The sequence below is a fragment of the Sceloporus undulatus genome, chromosome 5, assembly GCF_019175285.1.
Source record: "Sceloporus undulatus isolate JIND9_A2432 ecotype Alabama chromosome 5, SceUnd_v1.1, whole genome shotgun sequence".
Classification (NCBI taxonomy): domain Eukaryota; kingdom Metazoa; phylum Chordata; class Lepidosauria; order Squamata; family Phrynosomatidae; genus Sceloporus; species Sceloporus undulatus.
This window is the reverse complement of record NC_056526.1, coordinates 35,686,633-35,709,831: the sequence shown is the minus strand read 5'-3', so window position 1 is coordinate 35,709,831 and position 23,199 is coordinate 35,686,633. Positions and strand designations below refer to the sequence as shown.

General features: G+C 40.6%; 1 protein-coding gene across 3 annotated transcripts in view; it reads left to right on the top strand.

Moving 5' to 3' along the window:
• KCNJ4 (potassium inwardly rectifying channel subfamily J member 4) overlaps positions 1-23,199 on the top strand; it is a 63,638-nt gene that overhangs the window by 13,685 nt on the left and 26,754 nt on the right. Inside the window, exon 1 of one of the 3 annotated variants that reach the window (XM_042466748.1) lies at positions 19,354-19,550. The exons of the other annotated variants lie outside the window; for them this stretch is intronic. The gene's annotated coding sequence lies outside the window, so the exon portion shown is untranslated. Of the gene's footprint in view, positions 1-19,353; positions 19,551-23,199 lie in introns of those variants that run through there. 3 annotated transcript variants of the gene reach the window in all.

Here is a 23,199-nt window from a genome sequence, read left to right as displayed (position 1 = left end):
AAATTAAGTCAATCTACCCTGGATTTAACACTCTGGGTTAATGTTCTCATTTGTGTACATACGTTTATGCATATGTGCATTGTTAATGTCTTTACTTTATCCTATTCTTCAGACAAGGAAATCATGATGGGATACAATGTTCTTTAGCCCCAGCAAGCTATTTCCTCACAGTGTCTGTACCATTATGCAGAGTGAGCTGCTCACCTCAGGCTGCAGATTTGGGATATCATGAAAGGGCAGCAAATTGTTATTTATTATTTTTTGTTTTATTTTTGTTTCTGTATATTTTCATGGTCAGGGAGGCATGTAGGGGATTTTCTGGCTCATATGTCAAAATAACCTGACTGACTTTAAGTATAATGCACCTTAATTTGGGTAGGTGCCGCTGTTAGGTTCCAATGTCAGCAAGGCAAGGGTTTAGTTCCTTGGATAGCATCTTTAAAGTTTAAATTAAAACCCAGAGAAGATTAATTTCTCTCCAGAAATAGATTAAACTGAGAGTGTCTGTTCAGTAAGATTCATGGCTGAGGGCTGATTTAACCCTGGATGTCACCAGGTTAGTTTAACATTTTAACCACTACTCCACACTGACACCGTCTCACTGGCAGGCACAGAAATCCACATATATATGTCCATATTTGCATCCTTTCTTCTAACAGGGTAACAGGTGGTAGTACTCACTCTAAGTGGCCTTCCATTGTACCTGCTATTCCCCAAACTGTTCCTGTACCACCACCACAAAATTCACAAAAGGAAGGAGGAGTGGGGTAGAGCTGCCTTGCTCTACCACTAGGATCACAGCATCTGTATGATACAGCATCTGTATGATAGATAGGATAGAGAGCTAGTGTGGTGCAGTGGTTTGGATGTTGGATTAGGACACTGAGAGACCAGAGTTTGATCCTTGTTCAGCTATGGAAACCCATTGGGTGACTGTGGGCAAATCATACTTTCTCAGCCTCAGGAGAAGGCAATGGCAAACCTCCTCTGAACAAATATTGCCAAGAAAACCCCTTTGATAGGTTCACTAGGGTCACCAGGAGTCAGGACTACAAGGCACACAGCAACATGATAGATATCCTCTGCATCAAAAAAGGGCAGGGATGGAAGCATTGCAATGTTGAAACTCACCCTTCCTTATAGAGTCTGAGGCCTTTTCAGTACAGAGTTTCATTTCTGTTGTGTTTCTCATTTGCCCTCAATTGCAGTGGCTATAATGGAAGCTGCGAGTCATGATCAGCCCACACTTAAAACATTGTCCTCCCACTCTGTGCCACAGCTCTTTTCCCTTTCCTCTCTGTTGTACCAGTTTTCTTTTAGAACAGGTTGTAGTAAGTGATCTGTAGTGATGGGGTGGATGAGAAGGAGAGATGAGTTTCCCCTCCCACCCAAGATGACTGAAAAACAAAATAAAAATAAAAGATCTGACACTCAGTCTCCAGTACTTGTTTGAAAGGTAGGGATCAGGCCTTATTTTCCATTACAGTAGCCCCTCCTAACTCGTGGATCTGAGATATATGCGGAGGGGCAACCTCAACTATTTGCAATGGCATGCATGCATGCCAGGTGCACATGGCTGGGCCGCGCGCATGGGGGCACACCCCATTCAAGCCTATTGGGTTTGAATATGCGTGAGCCTCTGTTGTCGTGGGAGGAGGTCTGGAATGGATCCCCACAAAAATGGAGGGCCAACTGTACTTCAGTATATATAAAACCTTCTAGAACAGAACCTCATAAAACAAACCAATATATATAACCTTCTAGAAGAGACCTGGAAAAATGTTGTTCTACAGAAGCTCTAACTGGAGGAGCATGACTTTGGTCTGGACAGTTGGAGATGACCTACTAATTCATAAGATGAGTTAGGCTACAGGTATCATGGCAACACAAGTAGTGCTTATCTGATTGTGACATCGAAGATGCCCTTCTGAAACCTTATTTTAAGACTCATCCACCTTCTCCCTACTTCTCAGATGCTGCAGATAGTCTTCCTCCCATCCCTCACAGTTTTCCAGGCATACAAACAAATGTAAAATCAGATGACACAGAGCCCTTCAAAAGCTATAGAACCATGTGGGCAGTCAAAAAAATATATATAAATTGGGGAACTGGACAAAATTTTAAAATTATGCCCAGTCTGAAATATAGGAGAGAAAGCTCTTCTTGTCAGTCTCCAGAAAATGTATCAGGCTTTAAATGACCAATCTAAAAAAAATAAATGGTTTGTTGTCTTTTTTAAAAGGCAAATGACAATTATCAACGCAGAAAAATAGAAGACAACAACAACAACAACAACAACAAAGGAAGAACGAGAGACCTCCTTCACAAAATCCAGGAAATCAAAGGGAAGTTCAAACCAAAGCCTGGGATGCTCTATGACAATAAAAAAATACAATTCAAGACTAAGAAGAAATAAAAAGAGGTTGGATTAAATACACAGAAGAAGAGTTAAATAAAAATTATGAAAAAATGAAAAACATGGAATGAAGAGCCACATGAATATGTACCCCAAATTCTAAAAAGTGAGATGGAAGCTGCAATAAGAGAAATGGGAAAAAACAAATCACTATGAACAGTGGTGTCACTAGGGGGTTTGGGGGTATGGACCACACCAGGTGACACCCTAAGGGGGGTGACAACACTATTCCTCAAGTACCTACCTTTTGGCAGAAAGAAGCTGTGGCACTCACCTGCTTCCCTTAAATACTCTTCAGAGAGAGACCCCAGCATTTTTTAAAATTACAATTTCAAATTGATTTTTTAAAAAAATGAAAATTTTTCATTTTTTTATTCTTTTAAAATTTTCTTTAAAAACTTCACATTGTAGCCAAATCTTCACTATGTATATGTAAATGCATTTCAGCTGTGCATATGATATTGTGCTTTAAAGATATAGTTTTAATTTTGCTAGCTGTTTATATCACAACGGTTAGCATTACATTCAGTGGTATATGGGAATTATGATCTACGAGTAACATTAGTGCAAAAAAGCATTAAGGATTCTGCGTGGTGTGAAATTGGAGGAGGTCAATGGAAGGGTGACACCATGAGTTACCGCACTGAGTGATGCCAACCCGAGGAACGCCACTGATTATGAACAGATGATATTCCAATTGAACTGGTGCAATCCACACAGAGAGAATCAATTCTAGTGCTCACCAACATATGTCAACAAATATGGAAAACAAAATGGTGGGTAACAGATTGGAAATGATCAGTATACATACATCCCCATCCACACAAAAAGGAGACACAAAAGACCGCAGCAACTATAGGACTATAGCATTAATTTCCCATGCAAGCATTTGCATTGATTGTTATAGTAGCTCTCTTCATCCTTGCAAAATATGCTTCTGAACCATATTTTCCCATACTCCTTGTTCAGTGCAGAAGCAAGCCATGATGGCAGTGCATACAAATTAGGTACTTTGTAGGACTTAGAGGGTTTTCTTAAAGAATTGAAAGACAAACAAATAAAGTATTCAGCAACTGGCCCTAGCCCATACCATGCAAAAACTAGCTGGCTGAATTTCTGTTAGACAGAAATAGGATCGTGGCTGTGTTTGTATGTGTATAAAATTGTTACTGAGTTTTCACACAAAATAAAGGTTCAAAACCGGATGATGATGATGATTTTTACCTGCCTCTCCCCATGGATTGAGGTGGAAAACAACAATTAACAGACAAACAACATCAGTTAAAATACATCAGTTAAAACACACATTAACTGAAAAAACAAGTAAGATGTATACATATTAAAACAATGTAAGATGAAGTAATGCAAATATCTTCTAAATTAAGCTTCCATTTTTATATATGTCCCAATTTGGTAGGGACTGTCCTGATCAATCCTCTGACACCCCACATTCTCTGAGCTTTTACAGTGTCACGGATTTTTCTCCTTCCACCTTTCCCCTTTGTCCTCAGCTTACTTCCATTGCTGCAAATTAAGTTCAAAGTGCAAAAGTAGTTTATACCCATTGAAGTCCGAACAGGAGAGAGAAAAGAAAATGAAGGGAAGAATCTTGCCATTCCCAGTAGGCTCAGGCAAAAGCAAACTAATGCATCCTTTCCTAGCTTGCCTGTATTTTCCTCATTAATAACTTGCCCCATCTGAGTGGACACTGAGGTTACATGTGTCCTGATTTTCACCTGTGAACTACTGGGGGATGTTTTCATCAGGTCAAGCCCTTAAGCAAGGGGGGTCGAAAGGAGTGAGCAGTGGAAAGGCTTTTAATGTGACCTCCATGTGCCAGCAATCAAAATGGCTGAGTGGTGTTATCAAGTCTGGAATTTTATAAAAATACCCTCAAAATCCCTATCCCAAAATGCATCTGTGGAGGTAATCAGGTGGCCCCCTTTCCCTGGCATCACTTGATCATAGGGGCCTACAAGCAAGTTCTGCATCTATAGGGTGAAGTATGTCTCCTTATGACCCTAAGGGAAAAGCATTATGGGAGCTGCCCCCTTGGCTGCCATGACCTGAAAGCGGAGAGACCACGTAGGCAGCAGCCTTACTTAGGAGTTGCAGACAGGGAGATTCCTTCACACCTAGGAGACAGATTTATGACTGAGATGTTTCACAGACACAAGCCATTCCGGCAACAATCGTTTTCCCATGGCAAAGGATGCCTATAGATCAAGTGATGTGTAAATTTGGTTTTACTTTGATGTAGGACAACCGCCTCTGCTGACTACGTGACTAGGAACCTATTTAAGGTCCAGTTTTTCCTTTGTCCGAAGTTCCACGTTGTTGGCAGGCAGGCACTCTGTCAGTCTGCTTCTCCGCGTGGGTCCACGCACCCCTTTCCCCATTTCCCTTCATAGTGTTGCTGCAGCTACCTTGATTCCGAGGGAAATCATTGCAGGCAAGTATTTCCATTAGAAGGCCTTGTGTTCTCTTTCCATTTTTCCTCCCTTTCTTCTATTAGCCTTGAGTGATTGCATGAGTGAATGTATGTGTGTGAGTGTGTCCCCCTGTGCATCAATAAACTAGATTAAAATTCAAAGACTTTGCCTTTGCATCAGTTCATGGAAGTTCTGGTCTCTTTGTAAACACTGCTGGGATTCGATCTGAAAAGAATACTTGTAAGGAGCCCCATATTGGTGTGTGGAGCTAATTAATATTCCCCAAAATTTGAGCAGATATCCTTACAGTGGGATGTGGGTGAGGACAGACTTGAAAAAAGGGAGCTGAGGTTTCCAAATTTGGAATAAATGAAAAAGGAAAAGTTGGCACATGAAGTGGGAACAATTAAAAATAAACCTTCTCATTCCCCCACCTCCTCATTTGCTGCAAAATAAGCCTGAAAATCTTCACTCCAGGTGTCTCCCTGCCTCCTAAAATAACCCGAGATGCTTCTACTGTCTCTCTCTTTTCCCCCCAGGATGCTGTCCCCTACTCCAACAATGCCTTGGGCTGTCAACGTGATGGTAAACTCTGTCGTTGGGGTGACAAAGGCTGCATCCACACTGCAGTAGTAATCTGGTTTGACACCACTTTAACTGCCGTGGCTCGATGCTATGGAATGCTGGGGATTGTAGTTTGTTGTGCCATCAAAGCTCTAGAAACACAATACTCTCACATTTCATGAAACTATTGACCCATCTGGAGGTACCCTGAGAAATGCTTCTACAACAACATTGCTTGGGACCACATTTCTTTCAGCCAGAGAAAACTGGGGAATTTACTTTTCATTCTTCTTCTTTTTACTAGAATGGGCCCTTGGTATTCACTGTGGTTTGATTCCATGACCCATGGATATCAAAATCCATAGAAGCTCAAGACCCATTATATACAACGGCATTGTAAAATGATGACCCTTATATAAAATGGCAAAACCAAGGTTTGCTTTTTGGAATTTATATATATTAAAAATATTTCCAAGCTGTGGTTGCTTGAATCTGTGGATAACAAATCCATGTATATGGAAGCCTGGCTGTACTTTAAGACAATCCAGTTGGATGGCTACCAATATGTATAACATGGGTCCTTGAATTCTGAGTAGGCTCACCATAAAATCTTAAGAAGAATCGAGACAGACTTGACCTCACATCTCAACCTCTCTCTCATATATTAATGCTATTTAGAGCACAATTGAAAGTGTTGGTTTTCAGGAATTAATTGTCTCAGGTCTAGGTTATTTGAAGGACTCATTCTCCCTTATGACCCTGCTTGTGCTTTGAGATTGTCCCATCACCCTCCGAGATAACAACTTTTGGGAACACAGGAGAAGGCCTTCTCAATGGTTGTCCCCATACTCTGGAACTTACTTCCCAGAGATGTTAGATTGGCACTCGCCCTGCTTTCTTTTTACAAACAAGGAAAGACTTTTCTCTTTTAACAGGCATTTTATGGTTGATTGTAAAAGCCCATGCCACTTAAACAATGTGCTGGGCTTTCCCAACTGTTGTGTTGGGGTGTGTGTGTGTGTTTAGTGGTTTATGCTTTAACTGGTTCAATTTATTTATTTATCTAGATCGCTTAATCACTTTATAACTTTTGGTTTTGTGAATTTTTAACAAAGTGTATTTAATCTGTTGTAAGACACAGATTAAGGAGGGAGGGAGGGAGGGAAGGAAGGAAGGAAGGAAGGAAGGAAGGAAGGAAGGAAAGAAAGAAAGAAAGAAAGTTTACAAGCTTAGTTTAATGTGCTTCATAACTTAGGAATTCAGTACCACAAAAGATCTGTCTTTCTGTATCAATCTGTCAGTGTTTGAAGCAGGTTTTTTCAACTTTTTTACCCTGGAGGACCCCTTGATATAATTTTCTGGTTTGAGGGAATCCCTATATAAAAAGTATTGTATCTATGAATATATAGTCGGTCTACACTGACTTCACCTGTGGTGTCATGGGGGAAGCTGATAGCATGGCTGTCGGTCTTTGCTGCTTGCCATATGCTGAGCTAAAGCTACATCATTAGAACTTTTAAAAATTTAAAATTTAAAAAGTGCTTTACAAGCTATAGCTGTGATAGTGTCCAAACAATGTCCCTGATTCATTTTAGTATATGGTAGGTAATAACATTGGCTGTCACATCAGCCACTCAGTCCATGGAAATCAGCTGTGCTATTCTTGATAACTTTATTTATATCCTGCCTTTGCTCAAAACTATGACTCAAGGTGGTTTACAAATTAAAACAGATACAATACAGTCAAAACACATAGAAATTCAACATCAAAATGGAATTAAACAATCATTAAACTCAGTTAAAATATACAATTGAAAAGAGTAAAGCATCTTTTTGTTTTTGTTATTAACTACCATCAAGTGGTTAATAACTCATGATGGCCCTGTGGATGAGACATCTCCAAGACTCACTATTGTCCACTGCTCTTAGATCCTGTAAATTCATATCTGTGACCTCCCTAATAGAGTCTACCCATCTAGTGTGTGATCTTCCTCTCTTTCTACTTTCCTCCACTTTTCCTAGCATTATTGTCTTCCCTAATGAGTCATACCTTCTCGTGACATGACCAAAATATGACAACCTCAAGATGACCATCTTGGCTTCCAGGGCAATTTCAGGCTCAATCTGTTCAAGGATCCATGTGTTTGTATTTTGGCTGTCCATGGTATCCTCAACACTCTTCTCCAGCACCACATTTCAAATGAATTGATCTTCTTCTTATCCACTTTCTTCACCGTCCAGCTCTCGCATCCATTCATGATGATGAGAAATGCAATGGTTTGGATGATTATGACTTTAATGCTCAGTTGTATATCTTTATGATCTTTTATAGCTTTCACCATAAAGGCCCTTTATTTAGAAATCTTCAATTCTCAAAAGCCTACTGGTTTGTTTGTTTTTAAAAAAGTGTTTGTCTGCCAATGAAAGGACGTCATGTGGGATCCCATTCTTGCTTCCCTAGGAATTATGTGCTAAAGTCCAGGAAGAGCCACGAAGAGGTCCTATCTCTTGTCCTCACCTGTGAAAGTGGTGGGACTGAGAAAAGGCCCTCACCTGAGGATCTCTGGGCCCAGGCAGGTTAATATGAGGAAATAGTCTGTCTGTACCAACACAGCCCAGTCCAGAGTATCCTGTCTCTAGAGCTGCCCCAATATTCTCCTGTTGCAAAGCCTTCCACTCTGACACCAGGCTGAGCTGTCTGCTGAGCTGCTTGGTGTGTCCACCATGGGTTGCTTTTCTCTGAAATCAGAATGAGGCACCCAGCAATGGTCAGATAATAATAATAATAATAATAATAATGATGATGATGATGATGATGATGATAAATTTTATTTATGTTTCCCCGCTTCTCCCATTGGATCGAAGCGGGGTTACAGACTATAAAACCATTACAGAACTATTATAAAATCTAAAACAGTACAAAAATACATCTCTATTAATAAAATACAAAAATAAATCTCTATTAAAACACACTCATATCATATAACATACATATCCAGGGTAAGGCAGAGGATCAAACGACCAGCGTAAATATCTTTATTCTTCAGGAGGGAAAGCTTGACAAAAGAGAAAAGTTTTTAATTTCTTTTTGAATGTATCCAAGGGGATCACAAGACGGAGCTCCTCGGGAAGATGGCTGAGTGCTTTGTTCTGACCTCAGAGCAAGTGACTGACAGCAGTGAGGAACGATGGGCTGAGCGGCTCAGCAGGACACATTTCAAACAGCCACCCAATGTCAAGAATGAAGGCTCTGGATCTTCTGGGAAGATTTGGAGCAAACAGGGACTTTTCAAAACATGGGGTAAGAAAGATAAAACCTATTTCTGATGCTGACTGGTCTGTTTGCACCAGAACCAAGCTTTGGGCTGTGCATCATCCAGTCTCCTCATCAAGGAAGCAGGGGGAGGTCTGACATCTAGCCTGGAGCTAAACCATATCACCTTAAGGTTGTATGAATGTTTTCCATAATTTGAGGCAAGAGGGCATAAGGAAACTGTAGACACTATCAAAAGGCCCCGACAGGAGGCAGGGAGAAGAAGGAACTGCTAGGACTGGAATCCTGTGGGGCTGTTACTTTGGTGTAAAAATAGTTGCGCAAGTGGTGGTGCTTTCTCAGAATAAGTGAGGAGCCTGGTGCAACTAACTGTGCAACAAGTGCACACATTACCTTCTCTCACACTTTTGACTTAGTGGATGGCGCACTATTTAACTGCTAGGCAATGGATGAGCTCAATGCCTCCATGCTGGTTGTGCAATAGGTTGTAGGATCGTGGACATCACTTTCCCCACCCCTCCCCTACTCAATACCCGGTAGCCTCTTTTACACAGATGTTGAACTCTTAAAACAGCCATCTGCTCCCCACCCCCAAACTTTAGCCTCCTAGTGTCTCAAGATGGACAATAGCTGGTGGTTTCAACTAGGGACAGATTAAATATGAGTTTTTTTGTTTCTGTTATTATTTTGGTCATGTTCCAAGAAGCCACCACTTCTCCTCCATTCTTTCACCTCCCCCATCCCCACAACATTAGCAGCAGGAAAGGTTGGTGGAATGGGTTTATTTTGGGGAACGTTTCCTTAGCAACAGCTGTTGCCACCATCTGTAGTGGTTTATCCATAGGTGTTAAACTATTCAATGCTTCTTTAAAAAGAGAGCATCTGGTAAAAAGCAAGGTTGGTAGCAGGAAGGGTGCTCTATCCAGCTGCTTTGCCCAGTGGCTTCAGTCTTGCAGACTGGGATTGATAGAGCTTGCTGTGACTGAAGAATGTTGATAGAGAAAGTGAATGATGTCTTTAAGTAGAAATGTGTTGCAAATATAATTCTTTCAAGACATTCATCAAGGACCATACACACTGATTCCCACAGGTGAAAAGTCTCAGTTCTGCATTCATAGCCCATGTATCTCAGAAAACAAATCACATCCTATGGAGAGAAGATTAAGTATTTGATAAGAGTCTAAATTTGCCAATGACATACAATCTAAAATCACAAGATATAAAATACTGTATATTTTGTATACAGTATAAAATATGCAGTATTATTTAACTACTACTAATAATAATACTACTCAGGTATTGCTGTGCAAGTGGATTTCCTTCCATAGCCATATGCACTTGAATTCAAGTAAGATGTTGGCCTAATCTTGTTGCCTATGGAAACTGTGACCTTAGGAGAAAAGTATGCTCTTTTTACTGCAAACACTTCCTTCATTTAAGACCTGTGTAGTGATCTGAACACTGACCAGTTGGAAGAGAAAGGTGAGCAGTACAACCCACAGATTCAATGGATCTGGATCCTGACAATATCCAACTTGAACCAACAACCCAGGGATCTTCTGAGCCTAGGTATCCTGGGCCAGGAACCTCTGTAATTGCAGACCATTAGTAGTAGCTCTCCAATGGCCAGCATCCTTCCTTTTGCATGCCACTAAGTGGTCTACAAGAGTCACCAAAGGAATGTCCAGAGGTCTAGTTCTTTAATGTTTGCCCTTTAAGGATCTCTACTCTCCAGCAAGTGAGTGAAGGGGAGGCAGTCAGGCTGAGGAATGCTTAAAGATAGTAGTATTTTTACCCTTTGGACCTCCCCCCCACCCCTTTATATGTACATGTGGACATCACATACCCCAGCACTTGATGTAGTATATGAAGAATTTTTTTTTGTTTATTTAGTGTGTGTATTTTCATTCACACATTCACGTACAGTGGTCTTTCCACATTCACTGTGGTTAGGAATGAAGGACCTCCATGAATGTTGAAAAACCACAAATAATAATAATAAAAACCCCACAACTTTTTTAACCTGAGAGAAGACATTTCTAGGAATCTCCAGGACCTCTAGTGCAACTCTATGGCCAACATCTGCCAGAAATTGATAACCGAATCATGCTGGAGGACCTACAAATGCTTAGAGAAGTGTTTTCTCTAGGAACCTCTAGGTTCTCCAGCACACCTCTATGGTCAATATCTGGCAAAGTTCCATGGGAGGACCTAGAGATTTCTAGAGAGGACATATTAATCAAAACTGCAAATAATCAAGTCCTCAGAAGTCAAAGCCACAAATGTGGAGGGCCACCTGTATATCCATATTTTAACATTTTATAAGGAACTAACATTGCTCATATTAGAACAGGTTTATTTAAGTAAATTCACTATTTAATTCAAAGCATATGTAAATTTTACACATAAAAAGGTTTGGTAAGAGGAGGATGGATCAGGGCCTCCGAGTCTTGCGCCTCCTTGAGCAACTCTTGCACCTCCTGAGAGTCCCACCATACCATTTGAAAACCAATACTCTAAGGCCCCATTCCCACTGGCTTATAACGCGGATCAGGATGCAAATCATGGATGCATCGTTTCCATTTGAGCGCGAATCCGATCCGCATTTCTCTGATATCGTTTCCATTGAAATTAGAATCTGATTCAATTTATCTTGAAAAACACAAATTATAGGTCGATAAAGTGGTTTTAAAAAATAGTGGCTTTTTAGCGAGTTTTCCTGTGCCTCCCGAGTCTGATTTGGGACAAATGAATGGGAACAAAAGGGTGTCTGATTCGGGATCTTGGGGATGGGAGGAGCAGTGCTCAAGGGGCTGGCTTGGGAGTGTCACCTGCTTGTTCTCTTTCCTGCATTACCGGCGCCATTTTCTTCCATTCGCATAGCATTTCCCCCGGTGGACTGGGAAGCAGGGTAAGGCGATTGCGCTACACTGAGCTCCAAATGCAGTAAACACATTACTCCCCATGCAACCTCCCCTCTGCTCCACATTCATAGACCGATGTGTGAGGAGACCCATTGAACACCATTTTAAACTATTATTTCTTCTTTTTTCGCCTCTGCCTGAGCACCTGAGCAGCAGGTGGGCTTTGCAGTACATGCCTGCTTGATCCCCCCCAGGCATCCCAGGGAGCGATGGGGGAGGCAAAGGGATTTGGGGGGATTAGAGGCTCTTTCTCTCTTCCAGAGGAACTATGGGAAGACACAGAATAGCCTTGGATGCAGAGGGGTTTAGGAGGAATAGTGGCTACTTCTCTCTTCCAGAGAATAGATTTGAGGGGAATAGAGGATCCTTCTTCCTTTCCCGGAGGGGAAAAGCACCTCAGCGACTGATTGACTGTGACGTCAAGCACTCAGGAGCTTGACTGACAGCTGCTTTTTAAAAAAAGAGGTTCCGGAAGGGCAATGGGAACGAGGAGCAAAATAACCCGCTTCAAATTACCACAGGGAAAATATCAATGGGAACGAAAACAGGTGTAAAAAAACCCCGTGTCTGTTTGCACCCACTTTTAACGGGAAGGATGGGTCAGATTCAAGTCAGAATCCGTGTCAGAATCCAAGTCAGAATCGCTGTGAAATAAGCCGCTTTTTTTGCCCAGTGGGAATGGGGCCTAAGTCCAGCATTTGGAACAAGTACTGTAATTACTTCCCTTGGAACTGTTCAAGGTACTGAAGGGCTTGCCTCTGCCTAGTCCTGTTTTGTGGCTCCTGACTTGTTGACATCTCAGTCTCCGCTTCTGGGTATGTTGCTACCTTTGGTGAACCAGTGCCAAGTTTTCTTGTTCCAAATTCCACCATGGATTTACCCTCAACAGCACAAGCCAAATGTATATACTTATTGATAGATGCCACCAAAAATACGAAAATATTTGAACAGTGGAATGAGTAAAGGAACAGAGGTTTATTATGGTCATTCAGGTTTATGCATCAGTTGAACTATGCATGGGTTACTATTGTTCCTCTTCCTTCCTAAATTTCTATGCACAATTAATTAATACATGACTATTGGATGTGTGGTTTATCTAATTTTTCTTGCTAAACACCGGCAAAGTTTTGTTGGTTTTGTTGACCATAAAAGAGTCACACTGAAAGATGTCAAAACTGGATGCTTTTCTGTTCTGAATGAATGAATCTGATGTCTTGCTTACCTTAAAGGGAAAAACAATTACAATCTGCAGAATGTCTGGTGCCTATGTTTCTGTTAACTGAATCATTCAAAACTGAGCAAGTTTAAGCTAACTATGGGGTAAAATAGACCAGCATGATACACTGGCTTGGGGGAGGTATGGGGGTGTGGCGTTTAGATGACACATGCCCAGATACCCCTCCCAAGCTGGTGTCACACCGCCCCCTGACCAGATGACAGGCAGCATTGTGGCGCTCTGGCGGCATGGAGTTTATATACCACACAAGCACTGAAAAGGTGCCACTGTGGCAGAAAGGGCAGCTTTTTTCTACCCACCAAAAGAATGGCATTTTGCCGCTTCTTTTGGGGCTGGAAAAATGCTGGATCAGGGCCATGACGTGTGCTTGCTGTGGCCCTGATCTGACAATCAAATGGACACTGGCAAGCTGCCCCTTTAGGGCCTTCTCTACCAGCTCTATAGTTTCCAAAAACATTGCGATGAGGACAAAAGTGAATTATGTTTTCCTTAGTTCTATACTCTTCCAGACTTCTCCATAATTACCTCCACAGATTAAACCTTTTAGGAAGTTCAGAACTAATTTCTGGACTTGTCTGCACATGCATGATTATCATCTAATGGACTGCAAGATCAAGAGATGGTTTTCATGTGGGAATGAGTAATTGCAGATCAAATATTTCTACAGAGAACTTTCATGTCACCTCACATCACTTGAACACTGAGCTCTTTAGTGGAGTTAACCCACACCTTTCGTGGAAATCAAGAGATTGCCATTTCACAAATGAAAGTTATCACAGATCAAACAACTTGTAGATGGATAAGGTTCATATCACCTTGCATCACTTTATCATTTTGCTCTCCATTGGTCTCAAGTCGTGCGTTTAACTACAAGTCATCAACTGTTGAACAAAAGTGAAGACTTGGGCACAATAGGCATGGTGTCTCTTTTGATGTGACTGAACATCACTTTTGATGTGACTGAAAGAAAGAGTAAGTGCAATATTTTTCAACTTATATTTCCTTTTAAAATCAGAATGGAATCACTTTGCCTTGCTCACCATGCTATCTGACACAATCACAATGAAAGATGAGCAGATCTACTCTATATAACCTTGGCAGATACTGTATATATGGGAGGGATACTTGGGGTTTGTTTTAACTATGTTAAAAAAAACTGTGAGAGCCAGTGTGGCATAGTGGTTTCAGCATAAATAAAGAACTAGATCAGCAATCGGTGTTCCTTATTATACTGATGCTGTGCCTCTCTTAACATCAATCTTTCCTTTTTGTCTAAGCACAAAGGATGCAGGCAATTTTTGACAAAACATGTCACTGAATGAAGGCCAAATCTTTTTGTCTCTAAAGGACTTGGACCAACCACTCACTAACCAAAACATTCTGTGTTCTGTTTTAATGTTTTTAGGATTACCTCCAGTAAACTGTTCATGATCTAAACAATAAGTACGCTTTCATAAAGATCTTCAACCATGATTGATCGTTTTATCATCATTCTTTTCTTTGTAGTATTTGGGTAGACCGTCACCCTCCCTCATATTTCTGAACTTTAGTAAAATACACCCCTTTCCCTACCCCACTGCCAATGCCTGGGCCATCCTTTTTCAAAATTATTTCTTGAAGCTAAAAAGGTAATATTATAGATTAAAAGGTAATATAAGAGCTGTTCTCGGCTCACAACTTTCTTGATTTTATATGTGGCTTAGTTTTTTTATTTCTTTATTTGAAATAGATATCTTTAGTTAAAACTTTCAAGTTGATTTACAAAACCACCAGTAACAACAAAAATAAAAAGAGAATAATGAAAGAAGGTCACAGCAGAGCAGAACACAAAGCCAGCATAAAGGCAACCTCTGAAAAACTAAAATGAAAAGATTTGTGCAAGCAAAAAAAGCTCCTTTATTTTAATTTCAGTATAATATCAAAAGAGAGCCTAGACTGGTTTCCTCTCATTGCCATTGTTCCCTTAACATGAATGCACTTCTGTAAATAAATGCTTTCACACTGCGTTGCTGTGGCCTTGATAAAATACAACAAAGACCGGAAGATCTACTTCCTTTATGGCTGCTTGTTAAACACACCTGGCTCTGTGCTTCTTGAACAGGGATTTTTCTACACTCCCAGCAAGTGGTGTGGCAAAGCTTGGTGAACTATATGGATGGTGCCTATAGAAGACTAGCTCTCCATGGTGTTAAATTTCGTTCAAGGACTGTTTTAAAGCTGTGACTGCACATCATCTTTTTGTATGTCTGTGGGTCAAGCTATATGATATGATTTAGAAGTAGATTTAGACAAGATCTAGAGCACTTTTTCAAAGAGGTGCTCTCTCAAGTAATGAAAGATGTCTGTTTGCCATAATACATGATAGTCTTCATTTACATACTCTGCATTTTAGTATGCTTTGTTTTGGATTTTGGTCAATGGAAGGCATATATGGGCTTTATTTACAAGTCTGATTGCTGGGCACACATCTCTGAGGAACATCCACTGTATGGGGGAAATGGGTTTATTGAAGGACTATACATTCCCCTTAAAATCTAATTTTAGCCTATGTGTTTCTGCTTCTTTGCACCCTCTGCTCCAGAACATGGGAAATGGTATGACAAGATCTATCAAATTGTTTATATTGCCCTGACATACTGTGTTGATATGAGCATCTCTCTATAAGGCAGTGCTTCTCAATTATTTTCTGTCATGCCCCCCATAGGAAGAAGAAAACATTTTGCGCCCCCCGCGCGACTGTAAATAGTATCATTTGTCTATAAAATTGTTATAAGTACACCTCTGCATAACAGAGCCTCGCGCCCCCCTTTACGGAGGCTCACGCCTCCCCTGGGGGGCCCGCCCCACTATTTGAGAAAGGCTGCTATAAGGTGATATATACATCCATGAAATGACAGAATTAAATGTGTGAGAGTACATACAATAGGAGCAAAAGATGCACTTTTAAAATTTTATGTAATAATTTATATTCAGTAAAGACATAATAGAAATGACACATTAGAGAATGCAAACACTAGAACAGTGATTCTTAACCTTTTCTTTCCCAGGGACCCCCTTTTAAACTCTTTTGTTGCCATGGATCCCTAAGACTTTACTCAAGATTTGGAACCCAATAATAATAATAATAATAATAATAATAATAATAATAATAATGCCAAAACCCTGAACAATTAACAATTACACCATCCCTTAAACCTTCCCTGAGAGGTACAGGAGGCAGTGGGGATACTTTTCTCCTGCTTCTTCTTGCCAGTTCGTGGCTGGAGCGGATTGAATGAAAATGTACAGAGCCAACCAGCCTTTGCCTTGGTTTCTATCATGTGGCCACTCTGTTGCAGGGATGGGGTGTGTTGAGCAGCATTCAAGTCTTTGAGGACCTGCTATGAAGACATCATGGCCCCTTAGGGGTCCATGGCCCACAGGATGATGGTCCCCCACCTGCACTGCACTAGAACAATAACTGCAGATAGTCAGTTTATGTGTAAATAGAGTTAGAGGGGTGTGAGTATAAACAGAGCTGTGCATGGGACTACAGAGGCTTATATATGGCAGAACGTGGGAAAGTTGTCTTTGGAGTATGTTACTCCACCAGCCAGCATGGCCAGACTCAGGAAGTTATAATCCAAAATAATTAGATTTCCAACCTCTAGCAGGTGTGTGTGTGTGTGTGTGTGTGTCTGTCTATCAGGGATGATCTATGTGGTTGTGTATGTGATTATGGTGAGGGTTCTTTGGCTATGCTTGATTAAAATACATTTTAAAAAGAAAACATATATAAATCACTTGGAATTAAAAGGACATGTGTTCATGTGAGGGCACATGAATGTGTAAAAACAAGAGAGATAAATATGAATGATACAATCAACGTTTAGCTCAGGAAACACAGAATGGGAGGCAACCACAATCCCACACACCTTTATCATTTCCATTCTTCATCATCATTTTGTTGGATCAGTGCTGGCTGTACCATTAGGCAGAGCAAAGCAGCAGATTTTAGTTGTTATGAAAGGATAGCAACTTGATAGTTACTTAATCTGTCATTATACTCTTACTGCTAGAGATGGGAGAAGTGAATGAAGTGATTTTCTGTTGCCAGTGCCAAAATAACTTGACTGGATTTGGGTAGCATGCACTCGGACATGGGTGAGATAGGTCACTAGTACTTTGCCTTATGCAGCAAAATGTCTTGAGTCCTTTCTGGTTTGGAAATACACTTGTCCCTCCATATTCACGAGGGTTAGGGGCACAAGACCCCCATGAATATGGGAAAATCACAAATAACAAAAACACCATGTTTTTACTTAAGAGGCGCCTCTCTAGGAATCTCTAGGTCCTCCAGTGCAACTCTGTGGTCAACGTCCAACAGACACTGACCATAGAACTGAACAGAAGAAGCTACAAATGCCTAGTAGAGTATTCTCTCTAGGAATCTCTAGATCTTTCAGTGCACCTTTTAAAGTTGACCATGGAGTTGCACTGGAGGACCTAGATATTCCTAGAGAGAACATATTAATCAAATCCGTGAATAATCAAATCTGCAAATATAGAGGGATGAGTGTATTTGGCATGTGCATATAGTGACACATTGGCTAACCACCACTTGTAATCACTATCAAATAGGACTAGGGTCAAGTTATGTTAACAAATCAGTTTGTGGAGCCTGTGATGGAGGGTTGACTGGCTCTACATAAATCTGAGCTTCTAGTGAGGTATTATTTTAAAATATGTATTGCCTGTCTTTTATCTAAATCTCTTGGCACCATGTACAGTGAAATCAATTTAACCAAATGAAAACAGTTTTTTAGAAAAAATAAAAATAAAACCAGACTAAAACATATTAAACAATTGGCTAATTTAAAACAAAGCTGTTTAAAACCAGGTATAACAGTTTAAAACTGTTACCAGGTTTCTTTTTCTTTTTTTTTAAACAGTTGCTTCATCCACTTCAATCATCTTCTCTATGCAGCAGTGAACAGAATATCAACCTAGCACAAACTGCACAAACCGTTTAAAAGCCAGAGCTCGGAAGTGTTAACCTTCTTTGGATTACTTATTCTCCACATGACATGGCCATGTTGGCTTAAGATATTTGGGACTGTAGTCCAAAAAAGTAAAATTTCCAACCCCACGGTCTTATCAAGCCAAATTGGTCATCCGGGTAATGAAGGCTTGGACTTAGGAGAGGCATATCCTGTAACGTTTCACAGATGAAAACTGGGACGCATTTGGCCAAGTAACATCAGAGTGTGCTCAAAATGGCAAAAATTATATAAATAAGGCAGAACACACAAGCTAGGAGAGACTGCAACAGTTAACTTTTGCTGGAGCCTACTGGGAAAGGCAGCCTAAAAGCAACAGATTGCATCTGGACGTGGAAACTAACAGGGTCAGCACTGGTTAGTACTTGGATGGGAGACTGTCAAAGAATAACAGGTGCTGTAGAATGTATTTCAGAGGAAGGAAGTGGCAAAAACATTTCTGAGTATTCCTTGCCTAATCGTATGAAATTCATGGTGTCCCCTCCTGTCCTACACTGAGTTGCTTGAGTGAAAACTACTTTTGCATTTGAATTCAGTTTACAGCAATTAAAGTAAGCTCGGGACAAAGCAGGGAGGTGGGAAGAGGAGAGAAGCTAGGATGCTTTAGAAGTAACTGAAAAAGAGGGATGACAGGGGATTAACTAGGACTGTCCCTGCCAAACTGTGGGTCAATTGCTGGCTATGGAGAAGTGAAGTGCTTGCTTTACAGCTCATGTTAATGAAGCTAATACAGTACTGAAGAATATACTGGTTGATTGTGCCTCATTTTTATTATTAAGACTGGGGAGCCATTTAAATTTTGGAAGACAGTCTTGAGTTATTCGTATTTGTTGTGTTACAGTAATGGACTCATGGAGACAGTTTTTTAGAATATGGTGGAATCTAAGGGAGTTAACTGTGCTTTTCTGAAATAGGTTCAGGTACAATCATTAGGGAAAGACTAAACTTCTGAACCTGGGTTTAACTGTGTTCTGGAACAGATGCCAAACCTTTGCAGGCCACCGTGCTCTGTGCAAAGATGCCTAGGGCTCTGCAGTGCCAGACGCACGTGTTTCCATTAATGTTTCCATTGCTTTGGATTGCACTCCCGTCTTTCCCCATCACTGCATCTGCAGCATGTATCCATGGTTCTGAGATCACATGCAGGGATGGGTTAAAGTAGTGGAAGGCTGTGGTATTCTAGCAGAGTTAGTGACTTCTCAGCAACAGACAGCAGAGCAATCAGAAAACAGTGAAACAAGCAATTTGAGAGGGAGAGGAAAAGAGAAAGAGAGCACCCTGGGAAGAGAAGAGTTAATGAAACAGTAGGAGTGTAAAGTGTAGTGAGAAAAAGGAGACTCTCTAAAGTATTGTCTCAAAAGCCCTGGAGCTAAGCTCTAAATCTAAGGATGAGAAGTGTTCCCAAGACAAGATGTTAAAATCAGAAAAGTACAGGAACAAAGAGGAACCAAGAGGCATGTTAAGAAACGAATGAAAGAAAGTTGGACCAAGACCAAGAGTGTTATGAGCTATGTGGAAAACAGGCAAAAGAGATGGATCAAGGGACAAAACAAATTTAGGGGATGTAATCCAAGCTGGAAGGCATGCAGGCAATTTCATCTTTTTATCTTTCCCTTGAAACCTGGATTTGCAGGATTGCAAGAAACAAGCTGAACAAACACCAGGTAAGAGATAATTTGTTCTTATTATGTACTATGTAACTGAGAACCAGTAAGGTGTAGTATGGTACTGTGAGTGCTGGACTAGAGCTCTGGGAGACCAGGGTTCAGTTCCCTACTTGGCCATGGAAATCCAGTGGGTGACCTTGTTACATAAGCTTAGCCTCTAGGGCAATAAATCTTTCCAAGAAAACCCCATAATAGTTTCCCATTAGTTTTGCCATAAGATGGAAATAACTCAAAGGCACACAACAACAGCAACAACAACAGTGTACTGTGTATTTGCTTGAAGTTGGATCTGATGCATTTCTTATGCCTATGTATGTGTGTCTGCATGTACATATTTGTACTGTCTGAAATACATTTTTTCTAGTGATCGCTTCATTTGTGGACTCTAGTCTACAGCATCTCATACTACAATATATCTTTTTGTATTTCAGTTTCCACAAGTCTTTTGGAACTTTTTAAAAATGTATACCCCTGAATCAAGAATATTTTCTTGCATTAATTTGTTAGGTACTCATGGTAATAGTTTGTTTGCAGACCATGTTTTTAATCCGGCTTGATGAATACCCAGTTCTCCTTTCTCCTCTGGACAATTGGCTAGACAAATCTTCCTCAAGGTGGCTTCTAAGGCTTGTTTTCAAGATACTGATTTCAGAGGGTTCTGTAATAACTTCAGTAGGAGGAATCTGTACTGGGGTATTCTAATGTGCAGAGTGCTCAAAGAATTCTGGAACAATGGAACTAAAAATGTCAAAGACCCTGCCTCCTAAAAGATGTGCTGAAGTTATTTCTAGTCTCTGGGACTACAACTGGCACAGCTCTCTCTCTCAGTCTGTCATACATTCTCTTTCTCCCCACAGTCCTATCCAGGCTGCTCCATGTAGTTAGAAAGTCACTGTTTATAGTGATGCCACATACCCTTCTGTTTTACCCTGATTGACTGTTGAACTTAGTATCTTAGTGGTAGTAGAAGTGAATCTTCAGATGTTATACCATCTATATAAAATAACTTCAAACTTCAGCATTTCTTTAAGAAGCTGAAACTATTTGCAAGGAAAAACACATGGGGTACTCATGGTGTTGATGGAGGAATGTGGAGGAATATAGCAGATTCACGGTGTCAAGCTATGTATCTAAACTGCCTATTTCTCCAGGAAGAAAGATCATGATTGTCTTGTTCATACACAAAGAGTGAAAGTATTTTTTATTCCTTTATTAAAGTATTTTAAAATTGGCTTTCCTCCTTGAAAATGCAACCACAGTACAAGATGAGGGATCATAATGCAATCTACAGTTTAAAAATATATATAAGAAAGTCAAGAAAAAGAAGAAAATACAATAAATTAGACTGCATTAAGTTATTAAAATCCCTGCATGAACAAAAGATTCTAGGCTGGCTGGCTCTGAAAGATCACAGTATCAGCACCAATGTCACATCTCCAAGGGCAGGTTATTCTGCAAATGGTGTGCCACCATACAAAAGGCTCTTCTCTTTGTTGTTTTTGCACAATTTCTCCAACAGTCTTAAGGCAGAAGTAAGCTCTATTTCAGGTCTTTGAGTCTCAAGCCATTCAGGGCTTTAAAACTTTACTCTTTAGAATCTTGCCTAGTTCTTTCATCCCTGCCTTTCCCATTCCCACTACCTGCATAGCCTTAGTTTATTTGGATGATAAGAGCTGGGCACTGTTAGTATATTGAAGACACCTCATTCCATATCCTTTGATGACTTCAGTCTGAAGGATCCAGTAGATATTAAACGTCATGGGTGATAAGATGGACCCTCCTGGGCCTCTGTAGTGAAATGTCACGCTAATTTCTCATCCTGTCTCCTTACACACTGCTTCCTTCTGAAGGTGATCCTGTAGGGAAGAGCAGAACCATTCCAACAAGATGATACTGTTGGTATAAACAACTGCAAAAAGTTCAAGGAGTACTGTATGTACAGGTTCATAATCCCTTTTTCTTTTTCTCTCTCCCAAAGAGGTCAGCTGTCAGGGTGACCAAGACCATTTAAATACCAAAGTCAGGCCATTTAGATTTAGGCCACCTGCTTCAAAAGTGCCTGTCAAAACAAGTGCCTTCTCCAACTCCAACAAGCTGGAGAAAATCCAGAATAAAGGTAGTTGATTGCCTCCCATCCACCCAGACCCAAGTCTCTTCTCTCTACTACAATGTATAAAAATGCTGAGGGACATGGATTTTCTATCAGTAGAAAATTATGTACTCCATACATATGCTATTATGCATGGGTCACAGGGTTTTCTTGGCAAGGTGTTCAGAGGGGCTTTGCCATTGCCTTCCTTTGAGGCCGAGAGAGTGTGACTTGCCAAAGTCCCTCAATAGTTTCCCTGGCTAAGCAAGGATCCAAACCCTGGTCTCCCATTGTCCTAGTCTAACACTCAAGCCAGTACACTACAGCTACAAACCTCAGGATTCCACATGATGTTATCATGTCAGGTAAAGTGGAATCAAAGTGCTATAACTGCAATGTGAAAGGGTCTTAAATGTACTAGTAGACTTTTAGGAGATCTGCCACTTGCCAGCAGGCATTTCTGCCTCCCAGTTTTGTTAACAATGGCCAGCATCCTATTGAAATACTACACTAGTGTAAAAGTCCATTACACTAGCAGTATCACCTTTCTCATGCTTGCAATGGCTGACTCTGGTAGTGACGGTGACGGGGTGGAAAGAATCTATGACACCATGATGTTCTAATTAGAAATTATTAGTGTTGCATATATAGGATTAAATGAGAGAGCCTCACAGACACAAACCATTTAATCTGGTATTATTGATCATGGTGATCCAGTTAGGAGTCAATGAAGCCTAGAGGACATTTTATAGGGCCAAATGCACACATTTGATAGTAGTGTAATGATGATACTGCAATTATTTGTATTCTGTGAGAGGGAATTTGGCCTAAAGATGAGTTGGGTTGGTGACACAGTATAGTATAAGCAAATCTATCTCCTTTTGGCTCAGTCATGCATGACACCATGAGGAATACTGTACTGTGAGATGAAGTCCATGGTGGTAAGTTTTGCAAAGTATAAGCCAGCCTGTATAAGAAGAGAATCTGATCCAGTCAAATGGTTTGGTGCAGAAGAAGAAAGTACGTTATCTTACATTTGAGATACGAATGTAGATGGAAGTCTTTCTGCTTCTTGATAAACTTTTCAGCCATATGACTCAAAATGGATTGCCCTTCCAAATCTGGTGGCAGTCCATAGGAATGCAATGACAGCGTACAATGGACAGTACAGATAATGTCTGATGTATGCAGGCACAAAGCTTGTGCTAGGAACAGGATGCATATATTACATGATACTGCAATGTGTCATCTTTTTCTCTCCAATATCTGCATATACACTTTTTGGATTCTGTTTGGTGTAACAGAGTTTGGAAACAACTGGGATCCTGGTCCCCCCCCCCCCCCCCGTATACAATTAGGAGTGAGACAGTTTAGAGAGTAGGATAAAAGGGAATGGCCCCATAAACACCCATGATATACTCCATTCTGCCCACTCCCATGCTGTGTTCCATCTGCTTGGGGTGCAATCCTGTGCACACATAAACCCCTGAATAAAATGCAATTTACATCTGAATAGAAATGTACTGTATAGGATTGAGCCAGTTGGCCCCTCCCAGT